The 15456-nt window shown below is 36.0% G+C and overlaps 1 protein-coding gene and 1 pseudogene across 4 annotated transcripts in view; both read left to right on the forward strand.

Annotated features, from left to right (window-relative positions):
• WDPCP (WD repeat containing planar cell polarity effector) overlaps positions 1-15456 on the forward strand; it is a 515554-nt gene that overhangs the window by 363537 nt on the left and 136561 nt on the right. The window lies entirely within an intron of this gene.
• LOC134732371 (mitochondrial fission regulator 2-like) lies at positions 2446-13145 on the forward strand (annotated as a pseudogene).

Consider the following 15456-nt stretch of genomic DNA (forward strand, 5'->3'; position numbering starts at 1 on the left):
CCTGTGAATTATGTTAATAAGGATAACTGACTGACACCCATCTCAAAATAAGTGAAAATGGGAATACGTCACTGCAATCATAGGATACATACTAGCAGCAAAGAGGAGAAATGTGGCTCTACCTCAGAAATAGCTGGACTTATTAAAAATTACGTATTTGATTTCGGAATTTGTTATTGGTCTGTTAGGGTTTTAATTTCTTCCTGGCTCAGTAGTGGGAGGTTGTGTGTTTACAGAAATTTATCCATTTCCTCTAGATTTTCCAGTTTGTGTGCATAGAGGTGTTCATCATAATCTCTAAGGATCTTTTATATCTTTATGGGATCAGTCGTAATGTCATGTTTGTCATTTCGGATTATGCTTATTTGGATCTCTCTTTTTTTCGTTGTTAATCTAGCCAAGCTAGCAGTTTACCAATCTTGTTTGTCCTTTCAAAGAACCAACTTTTGGTTTCATTGATCTTTGTATGGATTTTTGCCTCTCAATTTTGTTCAGTTTTGCTCTGATATTATTTCTTTTCTTCTGCTATCTTTGGGGTTAGTTTTTTGTTGTTGTTGTTGTTCCTCTATTTGTGATGTTAGATTGTTAATTTGAAATTTTTCTAACTTCTTGATGTAGGTGTTTAACTATAAACTTTCCTCTTAATACTGTGTTTACTGCACCCAGAGATTTCAGTAAGTTGTGTCTCTGTTTTCATTAATTTCAAGAAATTATTTCTGCCTTAATGCCCAAAGTAATTCAAGAGTAAGTTGTTTAATTTCCATGTAATTGTGTGGTTTTGAGAGACCTTTGATATTGATTTCTATTTTTATTGCACTGTGGTCTAAGAGTGTTGTTTGGTATGATTTTAATTTTTTTTTCATTTATTGAGACTTGCTTTATGGCCAAGCATGTGGTCAATCCTAGAATATGTTATGTGTGCAGATGAGAAGAATGTATATTCTGTGATTGTTGCATGGAGCATTCTGTAGATGTTTATTAGGTCTAATTGGCCAAGTGTCGAGTTGAAGTCTAGAAGTTCTTTGTTACTTTTCTGCCTTGATGACCTGTCTAATGCTGTCAGTGTGCTGTTGAAGCCCTTGAAGTCCCCCATTCTAATTGCATGGCTGTCTTAGTCTTTTCATAGGTCTAGAAGTACTTGTTTTATGAATTTGGGAGCTCCAATGTTGGGTGTATATACATTTAGGATAGTTAAGTCTTCTTAATAAATTGAACACTTTATCATTATATGATACCCTTCTTTGTCATTTTTGATGCTTGCTGGTTTAAAGTCTGTTTTCTATGATCTAAGAATAGCAACTCCTGCTCTTTTTTGTTTTCTGCTTTCATGAAAGAGCTTCAGCACAGCAATAGAAACTATCAATGAAGTAAACAGGCAATCTACAAAATGGGAGATGTTCACAAACTATGCATACAACAAAGGCCTAATATCCAGAATCTATGAGAAAATTAAATAAATCACAAGAAAAAAATAACCCAATTAAAAGTGCGCAAAGGACATGAACTATGCAAAAGAAGGCATACAAGCCCCCAAGAAACATGAAAAAATGCTAATCATCACTAATCATCAGAGAGATGCAAATCAAAACCACAGTGAGATACTCTATCACACCAGCCATTTGTGTGAGGAAATAATAGAGATGGCCATTCAATAAGTTTTCCCTTAAATAAGACTGTATTTTTATATTGTGTCATTTTTAGCATAAGCTTGAAAAGTCAGATTGACATCTGTCTACAGTACAATACAGTTATGAAGTGAAATAGTCTAAGCTACTGTAAAACAAGGGACCATAAAACCCAGTAACTTCAGGAAGAGAATTTTCTTTCCTTCTTGTATAACAATCCTGGAACATGTTCCAGGACTGGTAAGGCATGCTGGTATTAGATTACCAGGCCTTATCTATTGTGTTACTTTATCATCTCTAGGGTAAAGCCTTCATCTACATCATTGAAGATTTGCATCCCAGCCTACAAAAGGAGGAAAAAGGAGGCAAGCATAGTCCTATCTTGTTCAGGCTACAACCCAGGAGTTGTTACATATCACTTCTGTACATATCCCATTGGACAGAACCTGTTCATAAGGCTACACTAACCGTAAGAAAGTCTGGAAAGCATTTTTAGTGGGGTGATAATGCACCCAGCAAAACACCAGTTACTATAAAAGCAAAAGCCATTTGGGGACAGCTAGCAGTTCATCTTTTACACTGAGATTTGAAGAATAGCATTTATTTATTTTTTAGAGACAATGTCTCGCTCTCTTGCCACGGCTAGAGTGCAGTGGCGCAATCATAGCTCACTGCAGCCTCAAACTTCTGGGCACAAGCGATCCTCCTGCCTCAGCGTCCTGTGTAGCTGGGACTATAGGAATGCAACACCGTGCCTGGTTAACTTCTTATTTGAAGAATATTATTTAGAAAAAGAAAAACATAGAGAAACAACTTCTTTTATATAATCCTCATATGCAGAGAAATGAAAATATAAAAGAAATCCTTTTCAAAGACATCCCAGCTGTACTTAATGTGGCTGTCTACAAATTTGCATATTATGAAATCCTTCCAAATGCATTATATTTCCAAATACATTTATCATATATGATCTTGCAGATACTATGCTATAAAAAAGCTGTAGCATTATAAGTTGCCATCTCCTTTTAAAATGTATTTTAAAATTCTGATATAAAAGCTTATTCATGCTTAAATGGGTAACTTTAGAGAATGTAGTATAAAGAACGTAAAAGATAAAGATCACTCTTATTATTACCTGGAGATAACTGATAAAAAGAGTTATTTTAGTGTATTTAATTCCCTTTTTTCTATGCATATATTTAACAAAATTGGAATCATTATTTATCTTCCTTTTTGTTACCAGAGATATGTCATCACCACATTACCATGTCATTTTAAAAATCATTCAAAAGCTTGATTTGTTATGTTATCTTCTTCCTAAAATGGCATTAAATCATAAGCCTAGGTGCAGTGGCTCACACATGTCATCCCAGCACTTGCAGAGACTGAGGCAGGAGGTTTGCTTGAGCCCAGAAGTTTGAGACCAGCCTGGACATCACAGTGAGACCTCATGTCTACAAAAATTAAAAATTTAGCTGCGCATGGTGGCAAACATCTGTAATCTAGCTACTTGAGAAGCTGAGGTGAGAACATCATTTGAGCCCAGGAGTTTGAGGTCACAGGGAGTTATGATCAGGCCACTGTACTCTAGCCTTGACCTCAGAGCAAGACTGTCTCTAAAAATACTTTAAAAATTAAAAATCATGGTACCATTGTAAAAATATATAAAAATTCTATCCAAGAGGTGATACATGGATGAAGGTAAAGATTTGCTCTTATACTTTAAATATCTTATTATAAATATAAAATTCTTCTAAAATGAAACTACAAAAGCAGTTTTTAATTCTATAAACAATTGAAACTGTGGCCAACTGTTTAACTTCCTATACTGTGCATTACAGGGTGCATTATATTATTTGTTTGACTTAGGTATATTCCTGCCAATCTACTTTTGGCTTCACTTCACCCTTCCTCCTTTATTATGTAATGATGTCAGTTTTGATCTAAACCTTCCTACCTATAGGCATCTTTCCCTAAAGACATCCTAAATATTTCATAATTATGAGCACATCAAAGACTAACTGCTTGCTTGACTGCAGAGGTCTATACAAGACTGTATTACTTGTGTATCTTAAGAGATGTACAGTTTTCAGTAAACTTATTAAGTATGCTATGATTATCAAACCTTTGTTCCTTTCTTTGTGGTGACATGATGTTGTCAATCACAGAATGTGACATATGGTAATTAAGAATTGGTGTTATTGAATAAGTATGGATTTTCTCTAAATTAGTTATTTTCAGATGGAAACTTTCCATAATTTAAATGTTATTTAACATATTTTTGAATTCTGAAATACTAGATTACTATATTCCAAAACAAGTTGTCAACTCTTCAGAACTTACCTAGTCATAAATTGACAGTTACTAAGCAAAAGGTAGCGGTCTTTTCCTGTGGAGAAGGGTACAAATGTTAAATGTTATGCATTTAGCCCTTCTGTTTTTCTTTCTGAGACAGGAGTTGAATGTCTCAAACCTCTTTCCCTGCTTTACTTATTAGACTAGCAAATTATGCCAATCTGGGGCAGAATAACCCATATTCACAGTTTCTATAAGAAAATAATGAAAGAATTTTGCTCAAGGGTTGGTATATAACATTAAGGGTAACTAATGAAACTATGTAGTTAAAGAATAAACAGAATACGTGTCCAATATAGCTAGTGTGGAGTATAACAAAAATATCTTCTATCAATAATTCCAAAATGTAGATGGACAAGTAGATTTATGCAGTTATATGGTACAAACTAAGAATACTAAGGATGGGCCAGTCATGGTGGTTCATGCCTGTAATCCCAAAGACTCAAGAGGCCAAGGTGGGAGGATAGCTTGAGGCCAGGAGTTTGAGACCAGCTTGGGCAATATATCAAGACCTCAACTCTACCAAAAATTTTAAAGCTAGCTCGGGGTGGTGGCACGCACCTGTAGCCCTAGCTACTTGGGAGGCTGAGGTAGGAGGATCACTTAGGCCAAGAGTTTGAGGTTACACTGAGTTGTGATCATGCCACTGCACTCCAGCCTGGGCAAGAGAGCGAGACCCTGTCTCTAAAAATCAAAAAATACTGAGTGATGGGAAATCTGAGGTCTAGTCTTGGCTAAACTAGTAAAGACTAGCCAAATAACACTTAAAGTCCCTTTTTGGGGTCTTAGTTTGCTCTATTGTAAAATAAAGATACAGAAGAGTCTGTCTTTTCCAGCAGTAAAATTTTATGCATGTGATTAGATATGACAAAATAGAATCCAAACTCAGGCACTATAAAATTCTAGCCAACATATAACTCTGTGAAAAAATCATTTATTCATATCCATTTAATAGTACAAACAAACCCATACTAAAATAATAAGCTTGAATATTCTCTTAGAGGATTTCCTTAGAGGGGAAATTGCTTTATTCAAAAGATACTTTTAAATTAAATCCTCTTAGTTACTGCCTTTAAAAGACGTTATGCTAAATTTAAAAGTGTAGCAAAAAGCATAACATTAAAGTGCCCAAGCAGAGGAGCTATTATAGAAACAAGAATTTCTAAATAAACAGAATGATTTAACATATATTAGCTAACAAAACTCATAAAATTATCGAACTTTAGAGCTAAATTTGGACCTCTTACAGATATTTTACATGTATAAAATTCTCAATATGTCAGAATTTATATCAATTTTGAAGGTAATCTTCCTATGCCCTTATTATGTCCCTAGGAAATCTCTATTCACAAATCTTTGTTACATAGTTGGCCTAAAAAGTTTCTAAGTTACAATCATGTATTTTGTTTTATCAAAATTAAATATCTTCACCTGTTTTTACCATTTTACAATTTACAAAATGGCTTCATATAACCATAAATCTATATTCTCAAGGGGAATTTGGAAAGAATCAGAGTTTTTATAGTCATATAGTTTCCAAAGGCTTAAAGAAAATGAAATGCCCTGAACCCAGGAGGTGGAGCTTGCAGTGAGCAGAGATCGTGCCACTGCACTCCAGCCTGGGTGACAGAGCGAGACTCCATCTCAAAAAAAAGAAAAGAAAATGCCCTACTTTCATAGAAATAATAATCCTATAATACTTTTTGCTATAGGGCAGAATTTAATTTAAAGCTGATCTATTTCAGCTCCCACATATACACATATATACACACACATCTTTCAAGAATATAGATGTCAGCAACTCAAAGTATTCCAGTCTGCACTGAGGCTGGATTCTACGGCCTCATGAGTGACAATTATGTGCATCTCTTCCCAACTGCATGTTCAGTGACCATGTTGGTAGCTCGAAATTGGCCCTGGTAGGAATATTTATGTCATGGAAATTGGCAAACTCTACAAATTGGTTGTTTTTTGGTTTGGGTTCTGGTTTGGTTTGTGGAGAGCTAGTTGTTAATCATTTAATAGTGCATAACTGAAGTAATGCCAGGTCATAGTTCCTGAAGGCCATGTCTTCACCTATCAAAAAAAAGGTGTTCTATTACTCCCCTATTCTACAAATACAAGAACTGAAATTTTCTACTTTCACATATACTCTTCCAACTTCCTAGGTTTGAACTAGAAGGATTAAAAAAGGGAGTAAGGTCCATGTCATATATGATTTGTTGTGTGTCTTTAAACCTGTGTAGCAATGATGTCCAATAGAAATATAATGCAAGCCACAGACAGAATTTTAAATTATCTACTACATCTTAGGGTACATCTCAAATCAGATGTTAAAGTTTCATTGGAAATAAATGATCTATATTCATATTTCATAAAATTTACAGTTGAAGTAGTGTTACCCAAGTTGTTGTACACATTCTTTAAAAATTCACAATTACTAGATAGAATATCAATTTTTTAATTTAATTGAAATTAAATAAAATTTTAAAAGGTAGTTCCCCAGTCACATGAGCCGTGTTTCAAGATTCAGTAGTCACATGCAGTAGTGTCTACCATATTGGAAACTGCAGCTTTACAACATCAATCATTCAGGAGTTTCCCAGAAGCTTAGGCCTTTTTCTGTGCTAGCTTAAACTGTAGAACCAAAAATGAATTATTTCACTTTTCAGTGCCGTAATTATCTGAGACAAAAATAACCTTTGAAGAGTGAGGTGCTAATAGTTATTAATAGCTGTCTAACAAAAGAAATTTGTATTATTGCTATAATCATGAAAAGGTTCACATGATATACCATCTGCCATTTTGGGCATGCCATCTTATTTAACAATTAATTCATGAAGCTGTAGCTGCATTTTGGTTTTTTTTTAGAAAATATTTATTTTTAATTTTCATTTGAGATTAGGGGAATGCATGTGCAGGTTTGTTACAAGGGTATATTGCCTAATGCTGAGGTTTCGGCTTCTATTGACCCTATCACCCAGAGAGTGAATATAGTACCTAACAAGTTTTTCAGCCCTTGCCCCTCTCTTTCCCTCTTTCCTTTTGGAGCCACCAGTGTGTGTTGTTCCCATCTTTACATCTGTGTGTACCCAGGGTTTAGCTGCTCCTACTTTATAAGAGAACATAGAATATTTCATTTTCTGTTTCTGCATTATTTCACTTATGATAATGCCTCCAGTTGCATCCATGTTGGTGCAAAGGACATGATTTCATTCTTTTTTATGACTATGTAGTATTCCATGGTGTATATGTACCACATTTTCATTATCCAGTTCACCATTATGGGCACTAAGGTTGTTTCCATATCTTTGCACTTGTGAGTGGTGCTATAATAAGCTTACAAGGCCAGGTATCTTTGGTAGCACAATTTTCCTTTGGGTATAAACACAGTAGTGGGATTACTGGATGTAATTGTAGTTCAACTCAGTTTTTTTAGAAATCTTCAAACTGCTTTCTACTGGGGCTGAACTAATTTTTACATTCCCACCAACAGTGTATAAGCATTCCCTTTTCTCGGTAGCCTTGCCAACATCTGTTGTTTTTTAATTTTGTAACAAAAGCTATTCTGATTGGTGTGAGATGGTATCTCATTGTGGTTTTGATTTGCATTCCTCTGATGATTAATGATATTGAGCATTTTTTTAATGTTTGGCCACTTGTATGTCTTCTTTTGAGAAGTGTCTTTTTATGACCTTTGCCCACTTTTTAATGGGGTTTTTTTTTTCTTAATGATTTGTTTAAGTTCCTTATAGATTCCGGATATTAATCCTTTGTTGGAGGTGTAGTTTGCAAATATTTTCTCCCAGTCTGTAGATTATCTATTTATTCTGTTGATAGTTTCTTTTCCTGTGCAGAAGCTCTTTAGTTTAAGCAGGTCCCGATATTCCATTTTTGTTACTGTTGCAATTGCTTTTGAGGATGTCTATCAAGTCATAAATTCTTTGGCTGTATCGATTTCCACAAGAGTATTTCTTAGGTTTTGTTCTGGGATTTTTATATTTTGAGGTTTTACATTTAAGTCTTATCCATCTTGACTTAATTTTTGTACATGTTGAGAGGCAGGGGTCCAGCTTCATTCTTCTGCATATGGCTAGCCTATTTTCCCAGCATCATTTATTATATAGGGAGTCCTTTCCCCATTGCTTATTTTTGTTGACTTTGTTGAAGATCAGTTGGTTGTAGGCGTACAGCTTTATTTCAGCATTCTCTATTCTGTTCCACTCTATTCTGTCTGTCTGTTTTTGTACCAGTACCATGCTGTTTCGGTTACTACAGTCTTGTAATGTCATTTGAAGTCAGATAGTCTGATGCCTCCAGCTTTATTCTTTTTGCTTAGGATTGCTATGGCTATTCAGCCTCTTATTAAATTCCATATGAATTTTGGAATAGTTTTTTCTAAATTTGTGAAAAATGACCTTGGTAACTGGACAGGAATAGCATTTAATCTGTAGATAGCTTTGGGTGGTATGGACATTTTAATGATATTAATTCTTCCAATCCGTTGCACGTGGAAGTTTTTCCATTTGTTTGTGTCATCTATGATTTCTTTCAGCAGTGTTTTGTAGTTCTTGTGGAGATCTTTCACTTTCTTGGTTAGGTGTATTCTTAAGTATTTTATTTTGTGTGTGGCTACTGTAAGTGGGATTATGTTCTTAACTTGGCTCTCAGCTTGAACGTTATTGGGATATAGAAATGGCACTGATTTTTGTACATTGATTTTGTATCCAAAACTTTACAGAAGTCATTTATCAGGTCTAGGAGTCTCCTGGTGAAGTATTTAGGGTTTTCTATGTACAGAAGCATATTATCAGCAAAGAGAGATAATTTGACTTCCTCTTTTCCTATTTGGATGCCTTTCATTTCTTTCTCTTCTCTTGATTTCTCTGACTAGGACTTCCAGTACTTTTTTGAATGGGAGTGTGAGCTTCTTTGTGTTGTTCCTGTTCCTAAGGGGAATGCTTCCAGCTTTTGCCCATGCAGTATGATGTTGGCTGCATGGGCAGCCCATGCAGATATGTCTGTCATAGATGGCTCTTACTGGCTCTTATTATTGTGAGGTTTGTTCTTTCTATGCCTAGTTTGTTGAGGGTTTTTATCAAGAAGGATGTTGGATGTTATCAAAGGCTTTTTCTGTGTCTATTGAAATGATCATATGTTTTTTTTTTAATTGTTTATGTGGTAAATCACATTTATTGATTTGCATATGTTGAACCAACCTTGCATCCCAGAAATAAAGCCTGCTTGATCATGGTGAATTGACTTTTTAATTTGCTGCTGGATTCGATGTGTTAGAATTTTATTGAGGATTTTTGCATATATGTTCATCAGGGATGTTGGCCTGTGGTTTTCTGTTTTCATTGTGTCTTTGCCAGGTTTTGGTATCAAGGTGGTTCTGGCTTCATAGAATGAGTTAAGAAGGAGTTCTCTTCTACTTAATTTCTGGAATAGTTTCAGTAGGATTGGTACAAGTTCTTCTTTGTACATCTGGTTTAATTCACCTGCGAATCCTTCTGGGCTAGGGCTTTTTTGGATTGGTAGCCTTTTTATTACTGATTCATTTTCACAACTTGTTGTTTACTGTTCTGTTCAGGGTTTCAACTTCTTTCTGGCTCAATCTTGGGAATCTTGGGTGGTTGTGTGTTTCCAGGAGTTTATCTGTTTCCTCTACATTTTCCACTTTGTGTACATTGAGGTGTTTGTATCAGTTTCTGAGGATCTTTTGTATATCTGTGGGGTCTGTTGTAATGTCTCCTTTGTCACCTCTGATTGTGCTTATTTGGATCTTCTCTCTTTTTGTTAATGTAGCTAGTGGCCTATTAATCTTGTTTATCCTTTCAAAGAACCAACTTTTCATTTATCCTTTATATATTTTTTGGTGTCAGTTTCTTTAGTTCTGCTCTAATTTTAGTTATTTATCTTCTTCTGTCTTCACAGCATTTTGAAGAAGAGCTTAATGATGTTTCTATTAGTGATAATAAATGCTAAGCATTTATGGAGTGCTTTTCATCTTTGAAGGGCTTTACAAATAGTTATTAATCTGATAACATAACAATATGTCATTTCTGTTAGAAGTGAATTATAGAGCCAAAGAGGGCATTTCTTCTCAACAAAAACCATCAGTACACTTGTCATACATTCTATACTACAGTATACATAAATTTGTGTTAATATCTTATTCCTGAATAGGACAAAATATTCATATTAACTAAGTTTTCTGATTCTAAGTACCATAATAAACTAATCACAGGGAAAAATGATTCTTATTTAATGTTTATCACCCGTGTATTGTCTACAAAATTAACAAAAGCTAGCCACAGCTTTCTTGATTATATAGACTTTAAAATGACATTTTTATGTTATTTATGCTCTCAACCGCCATCCAAATTATCATATCATCCATTTTATAGACATTCCAGCTTTCAAAGGGATTACTTGAATCATTTTTTTAAGAGATGAAATCTTGCTCTGTCACCCAGGCTGGAGTGCAGTGGCATGGTCATAGCTCACTGCAGCCTCAAACTCGTGGGCTTAAGCAATCATCCTGCTTCATTTTCCCAAGTAGCTGGGATTACAGGTGCAAGCTACAGTGCCCACTTCATTTAATATTGTTATCTCAACAACACTAAAAGATAGATGGTAACAGGTGTTGTTATACCCATTTATTCTTTTCGATGAAACTCAGGCTAGGTGACTTGCTCAAAGTTAACATACTGATTGGTGCAAGAACTAGAGCCAGAATCTAGGTATTGTGATTTTAGCCACCCTTATTTAGTATTTACTGTATGTTGGAGAATGTGTTGAACACTGTTCATACATTATCTCATTTTATGGTTACAGCCACCTCACAACATATCTGTTTTACCCATGAGTAAAAATTACGATGCTGAGAGATTGTTACATATAGGTCCTTTTTACCCTAAGCATATGTTCTTAATTTTTATAATACTATGCTGAATCTATAAATGGAATACTGGGTAGGTTGGTTGGGCACAGGAGGAGATGGCTGCACCTCCTGCAGAGTTAACCTTGGCTGAGCAAGGGGCTCCAGGGCTTGGCACCAGATCAACCTCATACCCTTAAGTGAGGGCATCATTAATGTCTGTGGCCTGCAAGTCGAGGTATGCAGGCAGTCACTAGGTCAACATCTGAGCACTCCTGGACCAGAACCTGTGCATTCCAGAATTCTTGAATTGAGGATTCTAAGACAGGGATTCATAATGCCCTCTGCTTGATGTGCTGGTGGTTGCCAGGAGGCTTGGCTTCAGGTTCAGAGGAAGATACCGAAAAACTGATAGTTTCCTTGAATTGGCTTTTGTATTTGCTTCGTGGATGTCTCTCATATTGAATATCTTAAGAGAGATGCTGGAATATTTTGGCGTTCCTCTAGATGAAGTTTTACTGATTTGAGAAAGAATGTGGATCAAGTAGGAATATCATTTGTATTATTGGGAAAATGCTTCCATTAGAACTTTGTAGAGGACTTAATTTTGAGTTGGTCCCACTCTTGAACTGTGTAGACTGTGGATTTATGGTTCCATCTTTTGCTGATATTTTCTGTGTGGCAAATGATGAAGAAGCCAGCTAGCTCTGATTTTATAATAGTATACAGAAAAAAGAAAAGAAAAAAATTGAATTTTTCCATATTTTGCAATTAATTTGGGATCCATTGTCACCTGCCCTAAGACATAACAAACCGGTGAAAAAAGATCTGCCTGCAAATGAAGCTGCAATTTAAAAAAGTTGTCCTTGAAGTTAATTTTTGTTTTGGCTGTCAGATTGCTGCAATTGTGGAAATGCGGGAATTTAAAAAGAGTACAAATTCTAGCTCCCTTGGCTTGAATGACAGGCCCATTAGTTTGAGACAAATGCCAGCATTGGGGGCTGCTCAGATGAGTTTCCAACTTGGAGTCAGATCAGTTTCCAAGTTCAATGCTTTCTTTTCCTCCTTGCTTCCTTCTCCTCCACCACCACTTCCTCCTCAGTTTTCTTCTCTCCAGCCTCCATATTCCTCCTGTACAACCAGGATCTAATATTTGTAACTCAGATAATCCAGCTACTGAAATGAACAAAGAGCATGCAGGTGCTAGTAAGACCAGTTATAATTATCATTAAAAAAAAGACAGAGAAATATATTCCAAACATATTGGATGTTCTAAAGGATATGAAAAAGGTTAAGCTTAATGTGATTGAATGGTCACCTAGCAGCAAACCCATTCATAAGAGGAAAAGACAAAATTCATATTAGGACCCCCTGTCTTTAATATCTCATGCACTTACGCAGAAATTTGCATTTCAAGATTCTTTTGAGAAAGTAAATACATCTTGAGAGCCTTCCCCATTTTCTAGTTCAATAACTTCAAGGTTTGGCCATCACATTTCACAGTAAGGACAGTGAACTAAAGCGAAACTGATAAACACAGCAGCTGTTGACCAAGGTATCAGCAACAAAATCTGTGTCTAAACTTAGAAGGAAAGATTGCAAAAATACACCAGCCTGTCTTTCACTACATTTCAAAGGATCTTCTCTTCTGTTAAATGAAGTCAAATAAACTCTGTATGCTGGAATATGCTAGTGTGGAGGTCTGAAAAGTCTGGACTCTTAAGAATACCGTGTCTCGAAGTCCTTGGCCATGCCTATGGCCTGAATGGTATTTCCTAGGTTTTCTTCTAGAGTTTTTATGGTTTTAGGTCTAACATTTAAGTCTTTAATCCATCTTGAATTAATTTTTGTATAAGGTGTAAGGAAGGGATACAGTTTCAGCTTTCTACCTATGGCTAGCCAGTTTTCCCAGCACCATTTATTACATAGGGAATCCATTCCTCATTTCTTGTTTTTGTCAGGTTTGTCAAAGATCAGATGGTTGTAGATGTGTGGTATTATTTCTGGGGGCTCTATTCTGTTCCATTGGTCTGTATCTCTGTTTTGGTACCAGTACCATGCTGGTTTTGGTTACCGTAGCCTTGTAGTATAGTTTGAAGTCAGGTAACATGACGCCTCCAGCTTTGTTCTTTTGGCTTAGGATTGTCTTGGCAACGTGGGCTCCTTTGTCTCCATATGAACTTTAAAGTAGTTTTTTCCAATTCTGTGAAGAAAGTCAATGGTAGCTTGATGGAGATGGCATTGAATCTATAAATTACCTTGGGCAGTATGGCCATTTTCACGATATTGATTCTTCTTATCCATAAGCATGGAATGTTCTTCCATTTGTTTGTATCCTCTTCTATTTCATTGAGCAGTGGTTTGTAGTTCTCCTTGAAGAGGTCCTTCACATCCCTTGTATGCTGGATTCCTAGGTATTTTATTCCCTTTGAAGCAATTGTGAATGCGAGTTCACTCATGATTTGGCTCTCGGCTTCTCTGTTATTGGTGTATAGGAATGCTTGTGGTTTTTGCACATTGATTTGGTATCCTGAGACTTTGCTGAAATTGCTTATCAGCTTAAGGAGATTTTGGGCTGAGATGATGGGTTTTCTAAATATACAATCATGTCATCTGCAAACAGGGACAATTTGACTTCCTTTTTTCCTAATTGAATAGCCTTGATTTCTTTCTCATGCCTGATTGCCCTAGCCAGAACTTCCAACACTATGTTGAATAGGAGTGGTGAGAGAGGGCATCCCTGTCTTGTGCCCATTTTCAAAGAGAATGCTTCTAGTTTTTGCCCATTCGGTATGATACTGGCTGTGGGTTTGTCATAAATAGCTCTTATTATTTTGAGATATATCCCGTGAATACCTAGTTTATTGAGAGTTTTCAGCATGAAACACTGTTGAATTTTGTCAAAGGCCTTTTCTGCATCTATTGAGATAATAACGTGGTTTTTGTCTTTGGTTCTGTTCATATGATGGATTACGTTTATTGATTTGCGTATATTGAACCAGCCTTGCATCCCAGGGACGAAGCCCACTTGATCATGGTGGATAAGCTTTTTGATGTGCTGCTGGATTTGGTTTGCCAGTATTTTGTTGAGGATTAAAACACCAAAAGTAACGGCAACAAAAGCCAAAGTTGAGAAATGGGATCTAATTAAAGAGCTTCTGCACAGCAAAAGAAACTACCATCAGAGTGAACAGGCAACCTACAGAATGGGAGAAAATTTTTGCAATCTACCCATCTGACAAAGGGCTAATATCCAGAATCTACAAAGAACTTAAACAAATTCACAAGAAAAAATCAAACAACCCCATCAAAAAGTGGGCAAAGGATATGAACAGACACTTCTCAAAAGAAGGCATTTATGCAGCCAGCAGACACATGAAGAAATGTTCATCATCACTGGCCATCAGAGAAATGCAAATCAAAACCACAATGAGATACCATCTCACACCAGTTAGAATGGCAATCACTAAAAAGTCAGGAAACAACAGGTGCTGGAGAGGATGTGGAGAAATAGGAACACTTTTACACCACTTTTACACTGTTGGTGGGACTGTAAACTAGTTCAACCATTGTGGAAGACAGTGTGGCGATTCCTCAAGGATCTAGAACTAGAAATACCACTTGACCCAGCCATCCCATTACTGGGCATGTACCCAAAGGATTATAAATCATGCTGCTATAAAGACACATGCACACGTATGTTTATAGCAGCAGTATTCACAATAGCAAAGACTTGGAACCAACCCAAATGTCCATCAATGATAGACTGGAATAAGAAAATGTGGCACATATATACCATGGAATACTATGCAGCTATAAAAAGGATGAGTTCATGTCAATTGTCGGGACATGGATGAAGCTGGAAACCATCATTCTGAGTAAACTATCACAAGGACGGAAAACCAAACACCACATGTTCTCACTCATAAGTGGGAATTGAACAATGAGAATACTTGGACACAGGGTGGGGAACATCACACACCAGGGCCTGTTGTGGGGTGGGGGGAGGGAGGACGGATAGCATTAGGAGATATACCTAATGTAAATGACGAGTTAACGGGTGCAGCACACCAACATGGCACATGTATACATATGTAACAAACCTGCACATTGTGCACAGGTACCCTAGAACTTAAAGCATAATAAAAAAATAAATAAATAAAACAAAAATAAAAGAATACCTTGTCTCTGTTTTAGAAGATCCAGCAACATATTACTGATTGTAGTTAGGTGTAAGGATTTTTTTTCATGTGTTAATATTACTGAAAGTTGAATATACACTGCAAATAGTTTTCCTAAGCAATTGTGACTTGCTAATTTAAGAGCCTTTTAATCTTTTAAAAATTGGCAGTGATCTGGTGTACATGACCTCCAGCAACTTGGAGATTTTCAGAAGATAAAAGTAAACTTTTTTCATTAAGAAAGTCATAGTTTGAGTCATATATATTGAGCCTTCTAAAACTTCTTCCTGAGATGATAAATTATTCTTAGCAACTGATTTTGACTATTAAATGCTACAAGTAGTAATATTTAAAGACTCTTCTTAACAAATTTTGCTATACTTGGTATGTAAATATGTATGCCTGTCATTTT

The sequence above is a fragment of the Symphalangus syndactylus genome, chromosome 14 (genome assembly GCF_028878055.3).
Source record: "Symphalangus syndactylus isolate Jambi chromosome 14, NHGRI_mSymSyn1-v2.1_pri, whole genome shotgun sequence".
NCBI classification, from domain to species: domain Eukaryota; kingdom Metazoa; phylum Chordata; class Mammalia; order Primates; family Hylobatidae; genus Symphalangus; species Symphalangus syndactylus.